Raw genomic sequence first — 15728 nt, forward strand, 5'->3', positions numbered from 1 at the left:
CTACTACTATAGTACGCGATAGTACGGGGTTAATCACTGAGCATGTCGGATAGACGAGACTCAACTTACTACTACTACTATAGTACGCGATAGTACGAGGTTAATCACTGAGCATGTCGGATAGACGAGACTCAACTTACTAATACTACTATAGTACGCGATAGTACGGGGTTAATCACTGAGCATGTCGGATAGACGAGACTCAACTTACTACTACTACTATAGTACGCGATAGTACGAGGTTAATCACTGAGCATGTCGGATAGACGAGACTCAACTTACTACTACTACTATAGTACGCGATAGTACGAGGTTAATCACTGAGCATGTCGGATAGACGAGACTCAACTTACTACTACTACTATAGTACGCGATAGTACGGGGTTAATCACTGAGCATGTCGGATAGACGAGACTCAACTTACTACTACTACTATAGTACGCGATAGTACGGGGTTAATCACTGAGCATGTCGGATAGACGAGACTCAACTTACTACTACTACTATAGTACGTGTTTTCATTGGAACTTACATCGCCTCTTATCTTTGCTTTACTCATTGGAAAGTCACGACCATCATATTTGTTTTCATTATTTGCATATTGCGTTTTCGTTATATATTTTGTGCCGGACCCCTTTTTATGTTTGGACTTCGGAAGATCTGTTGTGAACAGTTAAAAGGCCGTCTTAATTGTAATTTGATTAGTTGCAGTTTAATAAATATGTATTTTTTATATTTTCCACAAGACCTATGTGACCCATAACACGTAAACACTTTCAAGCTGCCGTACAGGATTCTATGAACGCATCATTACCGGAAAATTGTCGAGGTGTAAATGATGAATTTACTTTTTGCAGCATATTGTTGAAGTCCTCACTTTTAGATCTAACGAATTTGCCATTTTTGTTGTTGTAAATTGCTATTATTTGAATTGGAAGATTGATCATTTATCTGAAAAGAGGGGAATTTCCCTAGTGGCCAATGGAAACGACTTGAACAAGTCTCATTTTCAAAATCCAAACAAACCATGCACGACATAGTGTAAAGCAGCGTTTGAAGAACAGTTGTATGGTTGTAGTACTTCCCGGTTTGTTTGGTGTGATTTCCCGAAGCCGGCGAAGCTTCTAGAACTTGCTTACTAAATATGAAGATATTGCAGCATATTACAGATGGTGAACATGATACTGAAAGAAACAGAGTATATTGCAATTTTCAAAGACGTATGTCTTGTGTTCCTTTCATAATATTTAGGCTATGTACCTACAAGTACAAAGACAAGGATATCATATGTAACGTTGAAGTTATGGCTTAGGTCTTTTCTAGTCATATAAGAAAAGTGCAGCCTAACTTAGGCCTAGTCCAATGGTTTTAGTTACAATATTCAATACTACCGCAAAATCCAGCATAACGCGTGACCTATAGGCTCAGCACAATGTAGGAATAGCTGAAATATGGTGATGCTAGCCTGTTATAGTTGGTAACAAGTTGAAGGGGAGGTTTCCTCCTTCAAATACTTTGATCATAATATTAATTTGTTGAAGAAGTGTTCTACATTTGGGAGATCATCCAACTGTCTGAGGTTTTAGCCAAATATAGTCATAAAAAGCTACTCGTAAAGTACTCTGGATTTGTTTCCTCTCATGGGATATTGTGGATTTAAGTGCTAACTGCTAACCTGCAGTGAATAAAGGTCAAATGAAATGCAAGGTTTTCAAAAGATTGAGATTCAATATTCCATATCATATACAAGCATTATTTTAGTTTGTGTCACCCAAACTTCTGCAGTGCTTTACACCACCCTTGCTGGTCCGAGACAACCCATTATTGGGAACATATCCAGAATTAACAAGGTTTGTGCTGGTTATGCTCATTTCCTAAGTAAGTATTGACGTATCTACAGCCAGGTTACTCCCTGAAACCTGGGGTCCGCGGACCCCTAGGTGGTCCGTGAAATTTATTTCGGGGTCCGTGAGGGCAAAGGGGTCCGCAGGGGGTCCGTGAACAAAATAAGGATCCGTGAAAGCCCAAGAGGTTTGTGAAAAATGGAATGAGAGATATAGTCGAAGGAAGAAGTATGTATGCCTCTAGAAATCTAGGCTAGGCTAGCCGTCAATACGTCGGACCCTGATGATCAGACTATCGTCAGTAGTCGATAAATGTTGAATCGTGCGTTCCCCGATAAAAACAAGTAGTATAGTTTCTCATTGGTATAAATTCGGTGAGGTATGGATAACATGCCACCCGAGTGTTGTGTACAACTTAACTGCACACTATACATCCTAATATGAAGAGCAATAACTATGATGCGTTGCTCACTGTTGACACATTGAAGCGCGGTAGTTATAAGGCTTTGGTGGAGGAAAGTTATAACTAACTTGGATTTGATTCTCCTGACATCATGCAGAATCAACCAGTTTGTATCTGAAAACTCATCGCTTCCAAATTAAACTTTAATTGGGAAATATATAATTTGAAAGTATCAATTTCCAAGTAGGCCTATGCCTAGCAATACTTGCAGGTCTAGGAAAACTGCATTCCATGCCCAGAAAAAAAAAGCATTTCTAAACATAAATTCTGCAACATAAATTTACTTCAAAAGTCACAAAATAATGCTGCATTTCGCATGTAACCCTCAAATATTGAAAAAAATTCAAAAGGGGAGGGGGACACTCACTCCCCTTATACCCTTCCCCCAGGCCGGCGGTCACTGTCCGAGGGTCCTCCAAACATTTCAGTTTATCTCAAGGGGTCCCCGGATAGAAAAAGGTTGAGAACCTAGGATCTACAGTTTCAATATCACAAATCAAATATGCACTTTTACATAATTTACTTACTAAAAGTGTCGGGGTCTTTTACAGCTAACATGTGAAGTTGATTGCCCACAATAACAGCTGTGGTGGTCACTTTGCTATCTGAATGCAAAAGCTCCTAAGAACTTTCAGAAAGCTTCAGAAACCAAACACTGTATTCTGTAATACTGTATAATCACTAAATTGAAATGATCAATGATTGGATCAATGTGGAAATGCTACTATTGGGTTTTCTTTGTTGTGAGTATCCTTTTGTTTCTGAAATCTTCTGAAATTTTTGAATAACTAAGTTGATTTCATGTTAATGTTTCACTTTTGATTTAGAAGTCACTGAGGCTCCAATGGCTCCATGATGTAATAATTCAACCGTAGTAAGAAACCCTCTAGTGAAGATGATGCCAGAGACTGTACTGGATAGAGGAGATCAGGACCTATGAACCTATCAAGCTTTTTTCAGTATCCTACACTTCTTGATGCACAGAATGTATAGAAACGGTAAAAATGAAGTCACTCTATTTTGTTGTGACTTGAATCACCAAACTTCTGGCTAGCAAGCATCGTTCAGGATACTTCATAAAAAATTACATTTTTCTCTCGGATAACATGTATTTACATGCCTTAAACTTAGTAAAAGAGGACAAGAAGTCTCAGATATGTTACAGAGCTCTTCTGAAGCACCCGGCTAGGGCTCAGATATATATTCCACAGAGTAAAATTAGATTTAGTATTTCTATTACTGACATGTCCTCATGTGCTCAAAATTGATAGATTCCAAAAACTATTTGAAAATACTGAAGATTTGGAGAGCTTTGCAGTACCCTTGTAAGTCCAGCCACTATAAACAGAGAACACAGTTGGAAATACTTCATACTCATCTGAGTATATACAGCGGTGAATACGGAATTTTCACTTGCGCTTGTTTAATTTTTTAAACATTGCTGAGCCAGTCACTGCAGTTGGTTTTAAAAATCTAATTGGTCTCAAAATTGAACTAACTTTAGCTACTTAAAATAAGTGGCCCAAAATTTCAAATATTGACTTTATTATCTCAAGATTTTGACCTGATAAGTCAAACTTTTACTTTTTCATCTCAAAATGTTTCAATTCAAAATTTGGAGGTTACAAGTGTCTGCATCTGCCAAATTTGTAAAATGAACTGACCATATTGGATAGCTATTGACCAGCTGAAGAGGGTACTCTATAAATCTTTGGTGATCTAAAATCTGGAAAGAGACCCCCAGAGAGTGGTGTAACTAGGTCAATGTAAGCAATGCAGTCTCCAGGGGCCTGGTGCCATTAAATGAAGAAAATTAATATAAAAACACCTATCCACCCAAGCTGACACACTAAATTAGATACAATTATCTCCTCACGAGTTGCATTAGTTTCTAAACATTGTTATTATAATTATAACGGAGCAAATTAGTTTGAAACTACAGCATACCATATGTTTATAATAGCTGTGTTCTGTGTTTGACAATGTTACATGATAGAATGCTGCTAACTTGCAGAACGGGTGATGACAATTTACATGAATAATAACATTATAACTGATAACCAAATGCATTTTGTTTTTTCTCATCATCAGGTAAACTGGGGTTATTCAGTCCTGAGATCGCCCTTTTGAGGGGTTTACCAATTTCATATCCGGATTACAGCTCTTGGATGAAATGTGTACAGTACACATGAGCAGGGTAATGATTTTATGGTCCACTACCTGATTCTTACCCCATCCACCCACCCATCCCCCTCCTACATGAGAATATAAGTGTTTAATTGGATATTTTTACTCCATGACATATCAGATAATCCTTCAAGGAAAATTTCCACACCAGAATGTCTTCCATCCAGCACCCCTCCCCCCAACCCCATCAATTCCAATCACTGCAAACCAATACAGCATATAAACAATCTAGTTAGAATACTGCTAAAGGTTGTGTCTTAAACTCAGGGGTTCTGTGAGACCTCTTTGTACCAGTGTTTCTCTAATTGTAGCATTATCTCTACAAATTGTACCATAATTGTAGGTTTCAAGAAGATGAAATTCTGATTCCAAGTACATCTCTAATCTTTCAAATCTGACCAACTTTAATGGTCATTAGACACACATTGTTTCATTATGAAACAGTTTCATTTCTGTGTGAGCATGTAATGCTAATGAAGGCTTTCTATTGTCACTGTCTCCAGGTTGAGTGGATATTATGTAATTTAAGAAAAGGTCCACCCATCCCATCATATTAAATAGTTGTCGTGGATAATGCTAGGTTTTGAGTATTGCACTATGACAAGCAACAGTTTATGATTCTATCACAGAAGATCATTCAACACAATATGACAAGTTCTTGTAGGATTTAGCATGTTATGTCATCTGAAATCTTATTCTTTGAATGGTCTTAAGGTTATTGCATAATTCTGTTATAACTTTGTGTTTGGGGAGCGGGGGCATCAGGTCGATGTCTATCATTGGAAAAGGTGGAAATGAAGTTACAGTTGTTAATGCAAAAACAACAACATTTATATACTAGAGCATCCTCTGCTTGACACTGGTATTCCAATTATTTGACAAAAGCAATCCAGACCAGTAATCAAGCCTAACTTTGCTCGACTTCAAAGTAAAACAATTAGAACTCCATTGGCCTGCTGCACCAAATAATGTTAAGAGTACCAAATTAGAAAGTGTGCTGATCAATTTAGTCTAATCCAAAGGATTGTGAACATGTTACCATGCTTACCCTATTGTCTTGTTTATGGATAAATTTAAAAATATATTCAACTTGAAAATAAAAAGCACCTTACAATAAAATAAATGAATTTGAAACTATTGAGTTGTTTCAGGGACATAAGTCTTTTTAGCATTAGCTTGTATATCTGTGAGCAATAAAATAAATGTTGAGTAAATAAAAGGTAAACTCAATAACAATGTTTTTTAATGTTTACATTAAGAAATATCAGTTCAGATATTGTCAATATAGAATTAGTGACAACTGATTATTCTTATTGTCTTTGTCTCTATCTCCTCATTAGGTAAATGTGGATTAATCAGTCTTCAGATGATCTCTGGGGGTCACATGATGCGGATCTTGCACAGAATGGTTTACAATATGGTAATGGTAAGTGTATAATTAGTGTACAGCAGGACTGGTAGGCCAGGTTGTAGTGATAATTAGATTTGAGTCTTGGTAGAAAGTGATTTTGTTACTGCCTAATCCTGGTGGAGCAGAGACTTGCTTGATCAATAAACTCCCTAAGGGCCTAAGGGAAGATTAAGGTCTCAATCTAACATACATACAGCATATATTAGGCACGGTATGCCATACATTGTATTGCTTACCAATTCCTTTCCTACCCTTCCCCTCTCAGTGCATCCAAAACCCAAGAAAATTGATGTCAAATTTAGATCGAAAGATAATCTAGTCTTTATGCCATTTGCCAATGAGCTATATACTAAGGGATTACAAGTGGAAGTCTTTGGTTGGTTTACTGTACTGTGTGCATATGTTGTCAGTAATTCAAGACATACATGTAGCATCTCGACCATATGCATATCCTCAGAGTAAAAACCAAAGTAATTCAGAATTCCATTCTTAGCCATTGTCCAATAGTGTTGAAGGATTCTCTTAATGCGCTTTGTCTAAGATGTACATTATTTGCACTTCAGTTATAGTACTGGGCATTTAAGAGATATATCCAGCAAACTCATGCAAATGTGCTTTCTACATTTATTTCCTGTTGCAATACTATGGAAGATAGCTCACAAAGTTGGTAGAAAACTCCAGCCATTGTCAAAAGTTGTTTTTTATTGGGTGTGGAGGGGGGGGGTTCAAAATATTATTACCACTACAAGTGTTATAAATAACTAATTGTATTGATTGTCTCAGATGCAAAACATATTCCTAAAAAGCAGCTTTAAGATAGAGGCAAAGGTGCTTTAAATGATAATATTAGTGCTGTGCTGTTAGCTAGGGCAGTCCAACAAACCCAAAGATAAAAACAGAAATAGAATACAATGTATATGCTGCCCTGAGAATACAGCTAAAATTTTAATATATACTTATTAATACGACACAAGGAAAGAAGTTGATCTCTGTTACAAAATGATCACAGATGTGATGAATTTTCACCTTGATAATTTCTAGTGAATGGAAAGTTGAGTTATTTTCTATTTTCTCTTTAACCTCCAGGTGTTACAGTTTTCAACATATCTTCAGTACATTTCCTTTAAGAAAGTGAAAGAGAAAGTCAAGCAGGACCACATCACTGATGACATAACTTCCATTGTGGATGTGAGTCTGGAGAGTCTTTACAAAATCATTTATCAACAGTCAGTTTGTGAAATGGTAATGGGTTGTGTTGGATACTTTGTTCAAATTTACAGGCCATATGTACGTGAAGACAGCTGGCCTAAGTAGTTCTATAAATAACATCAGATGCCCTTTTTAAGATTCCACTTGTTTAGTTGTGTAGAGCTAACAAACTTTACTAAACACAATTACTATATTGTAGTATGCAGTGTTGGATGGAAGATTTCTCTAAAGTGGAGACAGCTACTGATAGATACCTCAAATAATAGTTCCTCAGAAAACTTCAACTTCTGTAGAAAATAATGATTGCCCACATGCCAGGCAAGCTCAGTTTTTCTAGTATGTACCTTGGTCTGATCATGGATGTGTTTGAAAGTATCAAGTCTTTGAAGTTGTGCATTGCCACCTGTAATCTTGGTATTGTTTTGACCCATTAATACAATAAATCAGATGAGATGGCATCTCCTACCAGTAATTGCTATCTTTAGCCCTTACATCCCCATATAACTAATATTGCCAGTAGTGATAGCTTTAAATAACTTTGAATATGCATGATGCCATGGGGTGCCACCACCCAGTTGGGATAGTTTTTTCTATACTGTAGTCCTGCTTCATAGCACGTGTATTGTCAGTACGAGCAGTATGAATATCATGTTTCTATCAGATCAAGTTTGTACTGTCAATACCAGTGCTTTGAGAGCATGATATTGGAGTACAGTTTAGAGAGGAAGTAGCATTAGGAAATTGCCCCTACAGGCTGGTGCCATGTTCAGTGCTATCCTAGTTGACATTTTACTCATTTAACTCTTTGCATTGCTTGCAGGAAATTGCTCTAAATTACACTAATGTAATGTTGTATACATTGGCATCTAGACAGAGGGTACAGCAGGGTTGCATTCATGTGTTATGCATTATTTGTGGGAACTTAAATCCCCAAAATAAATTTAAGGAGGAGGGGGGGGGGCGGGACGGTGATCCATAGCATGCAGGGAGACTACTTTTACAGAAATTTCTGAAGTACAGTGTATAAAGATATAACATGTTTATGCAGTACAACATACACAGCTGATAAAATCTTCAAGATTGTTTCAAGAGTGACAAAACATAGCATCTGTTTTGCATCTAAGTACCCTTTATGTCTTACAAATATCTTAAAGAGTGGGGGGACAGCACTCCCCTGTACCCCTTTATCGCTCCTCTGGACAACATACAATTTTACCCCCTCCCACTACAAAAAGGTTGTCAAGCTCCTGGATTAGAGCCAATTTCATGACATGAAACAATTAGGCATCAATTAGACCTTAAATCTCTAACTCCTGAAATGGGGACAAAAACTTGCACACCACGAAGGCTGGCTACTCTCATGTATCCTTGCAATTACACTAAGCTATTGTGGGTTACTCCCAAGGTTTTCTGACATGCTGTAACATATCAACCTTAAAGTATGGTGAGCATGTTGAGTTACCTTGCAGATACAAAGACAGTCAAAGTTTGTTGGGTACCCAGGTCTGAATTTACAATTTCTTTACACAAAGGAAAAGAAGATTTGTCATATTTTAACAAAGGTTTGTGATATCACAGCTAAAGTGGTTGACAGCAGGTTTACATATAAAGGAGCTAAGTAACATTAAAACATGCTGATTATTATAAACCTTATAAATTTCTCTTTATACTTCTATCATTAAACCTTGAATATATAATTCATGACAGAAACAGCTGATGTAGGTAAAGGAGACTGGGAAACAACACTACCCTTCTTAAGGAGTATTGTGCACTGACCCACAGCCCACCCCCAACTTCCCTCTTATATGAAAGTAACCTAAAGATGAATATGAAAGTAATAACTGTTGTCACAAAGTCTAACAATAGGTAAATCAATATGAATAATACCATTAATAGCGAGACTGCCTCCATGCAATCTGGTCACCTGTTGACCTCTGAACTATTATAGATCTATAACTGCTGAAATAATTTATACATATTTCATCATTTGTTTGCCTTGCATGTGACCAATATTCACAACACTACATAACAGGATGTACTAGCCTCTACACAACTCAGTGATCATGGAAAGTGAAGGTAAAAGCCAGTTAGACAAGTATCAATGATGTCATGAGTTTCATTACAACATTACTAGAACTCCATCATCCATGGTTATGTTGTTAAATGGAAATGAGTCCTGCTGTGTACATCTAAAACACTTTGTAACATTAAACTTCACATGTTAAAGTAATGAATAAAGAATTCCATATTTCTGGCACTAAATTTAATACTCTTGTTGAGATCAATATGAGAATAATTGTATAGGGTAGCCAGCAAGTTTGGGTGGGTAGCTTCATCCTTCTTGCTGTGTTACCAACCCTCTTTAATTTTTTTTATGATAGTCTAGTAAGAGACTAGGACTTTGAGTTCAGTTTCTGTTGGCTTAATCTGTGGTAGGTGAAAGGGGGGAGGAGGGTAGGTTGTACTCTTGATAAGCTATTTTTACCATGTTTACTCTTCTTAATATGACCTAGCACCATTTTGCAAGTCATGGTACCATCATGGCTTAAATTCAACATCCTTCACACATCTACAGTAGTTGAAACACATGAATGTCACATAAATATATACATCTACCCCACCCCCACCCCCTTAACTCCTGGCAAGAGCTGTGCACATCTCTTGGTAGTCTGGCATCACCTGGCAACTCTCCTCCTACACCACCCAGTGAAGAACGTTGGATTTTATTTGTAAAAGAACAGCAATTGGTTTGAATTTAATTATTCTGTCCATTCTATGTTTAAATATTTAAAGTTCCTTTGTATTTACAGTGTTTCTACTATTTCATACCATTGGTAGCATTATCTTCTTGTATTATTTAATATATTTCACTCCAAAATTATTCTTTTGCCATTTTGTGAGCCTTTTGGAATATTTATTGAATATAAACTCGTTTAGATTCATTTTCTTTTTCTACTGATAGATTTCAACTGAGTGGAACACACAGAGGTGTTAACAGATGGAAATTACCGTGCAAAGATCAGGAAACGGTTCTGAGAAGTAAATGAACATCTTCAGTTTCCATGTTGTAAAAGTGTGGCTTGCTTCTAACGAGGTCATACTTTGCTAGAACTGTATATTAAACATCAGATTTTTAAAACAACTGAAATTGTCAGCTGTCAGGATTAAGAAATAAAAAACAATCGTTAAATTAAAATATAATTATGTTAGAGTTTCTTTTTGAAAGGTAGGGTATTGTTTTGCTCTATAACTGGAGGTTGGTGAGTGTTTGTGGGGGGGGGGGGGGGTAATTCTAATTTTAAGAGGGAAATACATACACAGAATTAGGGGGTTGATGAGAGGAAGGTTTTTTACAATTGCTTCTGTAATATTATTTGATGACGTTGTTGCAGATCATGTGTTATTGTTTGTAATTTGTCTCATTTATTTCTCATAATGTCTTCAATTTCTTTCTTCAAACTGACAAAGCATGTTTTACATTCATGGAAGGCAAATTTCATAACTTACAGTAGTAGTCAGTATATTAGTGGTCAGTACAGTAGTAATCAGTGCTTTAAAACTTTATATTTCTGCGTGTACAAAATTTGCATTTTTTTTTTTTTAAATAAGCAACAAATCAGTTAATAAGGTTAACATGGGAAATATGTATGACTTTATAGTCCTCCAAACGATGACAAATGACAGCACAAATTGTTTTGATACAACTTCACTTAGTGACAGATTTACCAAAGTAGATGTTATCATCACCTGAGAAGTAGATTTTCCTCTTTGGTTAACAAGATATGACAGATAAAGGTCACTATATTAATTTTCATGTTGTTTGAAATGCACAACATGTTTGTTTTCAATTCTTGGCAAGGGCGTAGGAACCGGGGGGGGGGCGCCAGCCCCAATAAAAAATGTGGAGGGGCGGAAGTATCATTCCGCCCCCCCCCCCGCTTCGCAAGTCAGAAAACCCCTTTTTCATTTCCAAATGAGAAAAAAAATCTCATTTGGAGCACCAAATTGCATCTAAGGCCTGGTGAAAAGACAAAATTAAGTTTACAAAATGGAGTGGGTGTTGAAGTGTGCTATATTGCACCAAATTGCATCTGAGGCTACCTGGAAATGCAAAAAAAATCCAAATGGAAGGGGGACACCCCCTCCCCTTAGACCCCTCCCCCAGGCCGGTCATCAGTCTTCAGCCCCCCCCCCCCACTCAAAAGTACCTTCCTACGCCACTGATTCTTGGTACATTGGTTTGGTGCTTTGTTTCAAGCTACAATCTTTCTGTTCACAGTTTGTTGACATGCTGCTGTATTGCTGTGTATGATTTGTGCATTGAATGACCAAAGCCTATTCACCTTGTTAGCCCCAAACACAGATTTATATTGATTCCATCAGAAAATACTCAGTGGAAACAAATATACCTTGATTTTATCCATACTATTTTCAATTGAATAAATATATTACACTAAGCAATTTTTTGTTTACAACTTTGAGAGCTCAGTCTCCTTATAATTACAAATAATCATATTGTTAAGATTGTATAGCACAGTTACATAGTATCGAATCTGCTAGAAAAGGTTAGATAATAGTCATGGCAATAGACTTTCTATGTTTTATAGAGTTTGTTATAGTAATGACTTCATTGTTTGTAAATTCAGATGTACATCTACTTAAGTCTTCAGTCTAGAATTGATGTAATATCTAACACTGACGTTCCAGTAGAGAGGACTTTCCTTGTTTTTGTGAGATCTCTAAGTTAATGGTCATAGATGGGTTTGTATCATTTAGTGGTATTATTCTGTTCCACCCTTCCCCTTATGACCATATTTTCAATACTGATTTTTCTTCATTGTTGATTTATAAAGGTAACAGTATTCCATATTTCATTGTCGCAATATGCTATGATGGTTCATTCACTGGCTACTACTTATGTGCTATATTATTTACTTACAGTACCATAAATTCAATAACTAAGTTTATCCACTCCCTTTTTCTTGGTTTTTTTTTTTTTTTTTTTTTTTGGGGGGGGGGGGGTCAGCATGACATATAAACTGTTTAAGCTTTGTGCTAATGTGAGTTATGTAGTTATGCTGTGTAATGAATTGATTGGCATACATATTGGGTTGATAGATATACATGGTATGTATAATGGGTTGATAGGCACACATGGTATGTATAATGGGTTGATTGGCATACATGGTATGTATAATGGGTTGATTGGCATACATGGTATGTATAATGGGTTGATTGGCATACATGGTATGTATAATGGGTTGATTGGCATACATGGTATGTATAATGGGTTGATTAGTATACTTGGTATGTATAATGGGTTGATTGGTAATCATGGTATTTATAATGAGTTGATTGGCATACATGGTATGTATAATTGGTTGATTGGCATACATGGTATGTATAATGGGTTGATTGGCATACATGGTATGTAAAATGAGTCGATTGGTAATCATGGTATGTATAACGAGTTGATTGGTATACATGGTATGCATAATGGGTTGATTGGTATACATGGTATGTATGAGTTGATTGGTATACATGGTATGTATAATGAGTTGATTGGTATACATGGTATGTATAATGGGTTGATTGGTATACATGGTGTGTATAATGAGTTGATTGGTGTACATGGTATGTATAATGGGTTGATTGGTATACATGGTGTGTATAATGAGTTGATTGGTATACATGGTATGTTTAGTGAGTTTGCGTGTATACATGGTGTGTATAATGGGTTGATTGGTATACATGGTATGTATAATGGGTTGATTGGTATACATGGTATGTATAATGGGTTGATTGGTATACATGGTGTGTATAATGAGTTGATTGGTATACATGGTATGTATAATGGGTTGCTTGGTATACGTGGTATGTATAATGGGTTGATTGGCATACGTGGTATGTAAAATGGGTCGATTGGTATACATGGTATGTATAATGAGTTGATTGGTGTACATGGTATGTATAATGGGTTGATTGGTATACATGGTGTGTATAATGGGTTGATTGGTATACATGGTATGTTTAATGGGTTGATTGGTATACATGGTATGTATAATGGGTTGATTGGTATACATGGTGTGTATACTGAGTTGATTGGTATACATGGTATGTATAATGGGTTGCTTGGTATACGTGGTATGTATAAAGGGTTGATTGGCATACGTGTTATGTAAAATGGGTCGATTGGTATACATGGTATGTATAACGGGTTGATTGGTATACATGGTATGCATAATGGGTTGATTGGTATACATGGTATGTATAATGAGTTGATTGGTATACATGGTATGTATAATGGGTTGATTGGTATACATGGTATGTATAATGGGTTGATTGGTATACATGGTGTGTATAATGAGTTGATTGGTATACATGGTAAGTATTATGGGTTGATTGGTATACATGGTATGTATAATGGGTTCATTGGTATCCATGGTATGTATATGGGTTGATTGGCATACATGGTATGTATAATGGGTTGATTGGCATAAATGGTATGTATAATGGGTTGATTGGCATACATGGTATGTATAATGGGTTGATTGGCATACATGGTGTGTATAATGAGTTGATACATGGTATGTATAATGAGTTGATTGGTATACATGGTATGTATAATGGGTTGATTGGTATACATGGTGTGTATAATGAGTTGATTGGTGTACATGGTATGTATAATGGGTTGATTGGTATACATGGTGTGTTTAATGAGTTGATTGGTATACATGGTATGTATAATGGGTTGATTGGCATAAATGGTATGTATAATGGGTTGATTGGCATACATGGTATGTATAATGGGTTGATTGGCATACATGGTGTGTATAATGAGTTGATTGGTATACATGGTATGTATAATGGTTTGATTGGTATACGTGGTGTGTATAATGGGTTGATTGGCATACATGGTATGTAGAATGGGTTGATTGGCATACATGGTATGTATAATGGGTTGATTGGCATACATGGTATGTATAATGTGTTGATTGGCATACATGGTATGTATAATGAGTTGATTGGTATACATGGTATGTATAATGGTTTGATTGGTATACGTGGTGTGTATAATGGGTTGATTGGCATACATGGTATGTAGAATGGGTTGATTGGCATACATGGTATGTATAATGGGTTGATTGGCATACATGGTATGTATAATGGGTTGATTGGCATACATGGTGTGTATAATGAGTTGATTGGTATACATGGTATGTATAATGGTTTGATTGGTATACGTGGTGTGTATAATGGGTTGATTGGCATACATGGTATGTATAATGGGTTGATTGGCATAAATGGTATGTATAATGGGTTGATTGGCATACATGGTATGTATAATGGGTTGATTGGCATACATGGTGTGTATAATGAGTTGATTGGTATACATGGTATGTATAATGGTTTGATTGGTATACGTGGTGTGTATAATGGGTTGATTGGCATACATGGTATGTATAATGGGTTGATTGGCATACATGGTATGTATAATGGGTTGATTGGCATACATGGTATGTATAATGTGTTGATTGGCATACATGGTATGTATAATGAGTTGATTGGTATACATGGTATGTATAATGGTTTGATTGGTATACGTGGTGTGTATAATGGGTTGATTGGCATACATGGTATGTAGAATGGGTTGATTGGCATACATGGTATGTATAATGGGTTGATTGGCATACATGGTATGTATAATGGGTTGATTGGCATACATGGTGTGTATAATGAGTTGATTGGTATACATGGTATGTATAATGGTTTGATTGGTATACGTGGTGTGTATAATGGGTTGATTGGCATACATGGTATGTAGAATGGGTTGATTGGCATACATGGTATGTATAATGGGTTGATTGGCATACATGATATGTATAATGAGTTGATTGGCATACATGGTATGTATGATGAGTTGATTGGCATACATGGTATGTATAATGAGTTGATTTTCATACATGATATGTATAATGAGTTGATTGGCATACATGGTATGTATAAGTTTAGGTCAGGTGACCATACATCTGATTTAACATGATTAGTTATATCAACTTGACTGTTTAAAGTAAGCTGTGGTCAGTCAACAATTTTGTTCTGTCATATTTTTACTTTAATTGATGTCATGTTTTCAGTACCGACAGAAGGAGGTAACAGAACCTGTTCAGCTGCTCTCCAATCCACAAGATCACTCTTGTAAAAATGTCCTTATATTATTGTAACTGAAGCTCTCCGATGCTTGCCATACACCGGTCCTTCGTAATAAATAAAAAAAATGGTGGTTTTTTATGAACAATGCTTCCTCAAGCGGCTGAGTGACCAATATATTAATGAATCGTGAATTGTGTTTAGGGCTAGATCATACAGAACATTAATGTGAAAGGTAATGTCAAACCTTATAACTGAAAATGCATTGAATTCCAGTGACGGTTAGTTAAGGCTAATCACGTTTTAAATTAAAACGTTTCTATGTTTCGTTAACATAAACTTACTATATTAATATGAACATATTTTTTTCACATCTAACCTACCTTTCTAATCAGGAACTTGCTTGCCTATTGTTCTCGCTATTTACTTAGCCTGCACATCAAACTAAATTAATAACGGACTT

General features: G+C 36.2%; 2 protein-coding genes and 2 long non-coding RNA genes across 6 annotated transcripts in view; 3 read left to right on the forward strand and 1 right to left on the reverse strand.

Moving 5' to 3' along the window:
* Nucleotides 1–15728, forward strand: part of LOC139977734 (uncharacterized) — a 475642-nt gene that overhangs the window by 268403 nt on the left and 191511 nt on the right. The gene's annotated exons all lie outside the window — the stretch shown is intronic.
* The window catches only part of LOC139977746 (NLR family CARD domain-containing protein 4-like), a 64758-nt gene that overhangs the window by 38343 nt on the left and 10687 nt on the right, over nt 1–15728 (reverse strand). The gene's annotated exons all lie outside the window — the stretch shown is intronic.
* LOC139977482 (uncharacterized) lies at nt 315–4661 on the forward strand. Its single transcript, XR_011796553.1, has 3 exons — nt 315–1220; nt 3135–3305; nt 4399–4661. It is a non-coding gene; the product is annotated as an uncharacterized lncRNA (long non-coding RNA).
* LOC139977907 (uncharacterized) lies at nt 5451–10373 on the forward strand. The gene is made up of 4 exons (XR_011796737.1): nt 5451–5920; nt 6992–7093; nt 9147–9190; nt 10077–10373. It is a non-coding gene; the product is annotated as an uncharacterized lncRNA (long non-coding RNA).

The sequence above is a fragment of the Apostichopus japonicus genome, chromosome 12, assembly GCF_037975245.1.
Source record: "Apostichopus japonicus isolate 1M-3 chromosome 12, ASM3797524v1, whole genome shotgun sequence".
Taxonomy (NCBI): domain Eukaryota; kingdom Metazoa; phylum Echinodermata; class Holothuroidea; order Aspidochirotida; family Stichopodidae; genus Apostichopus; species Apostichopus japonicus.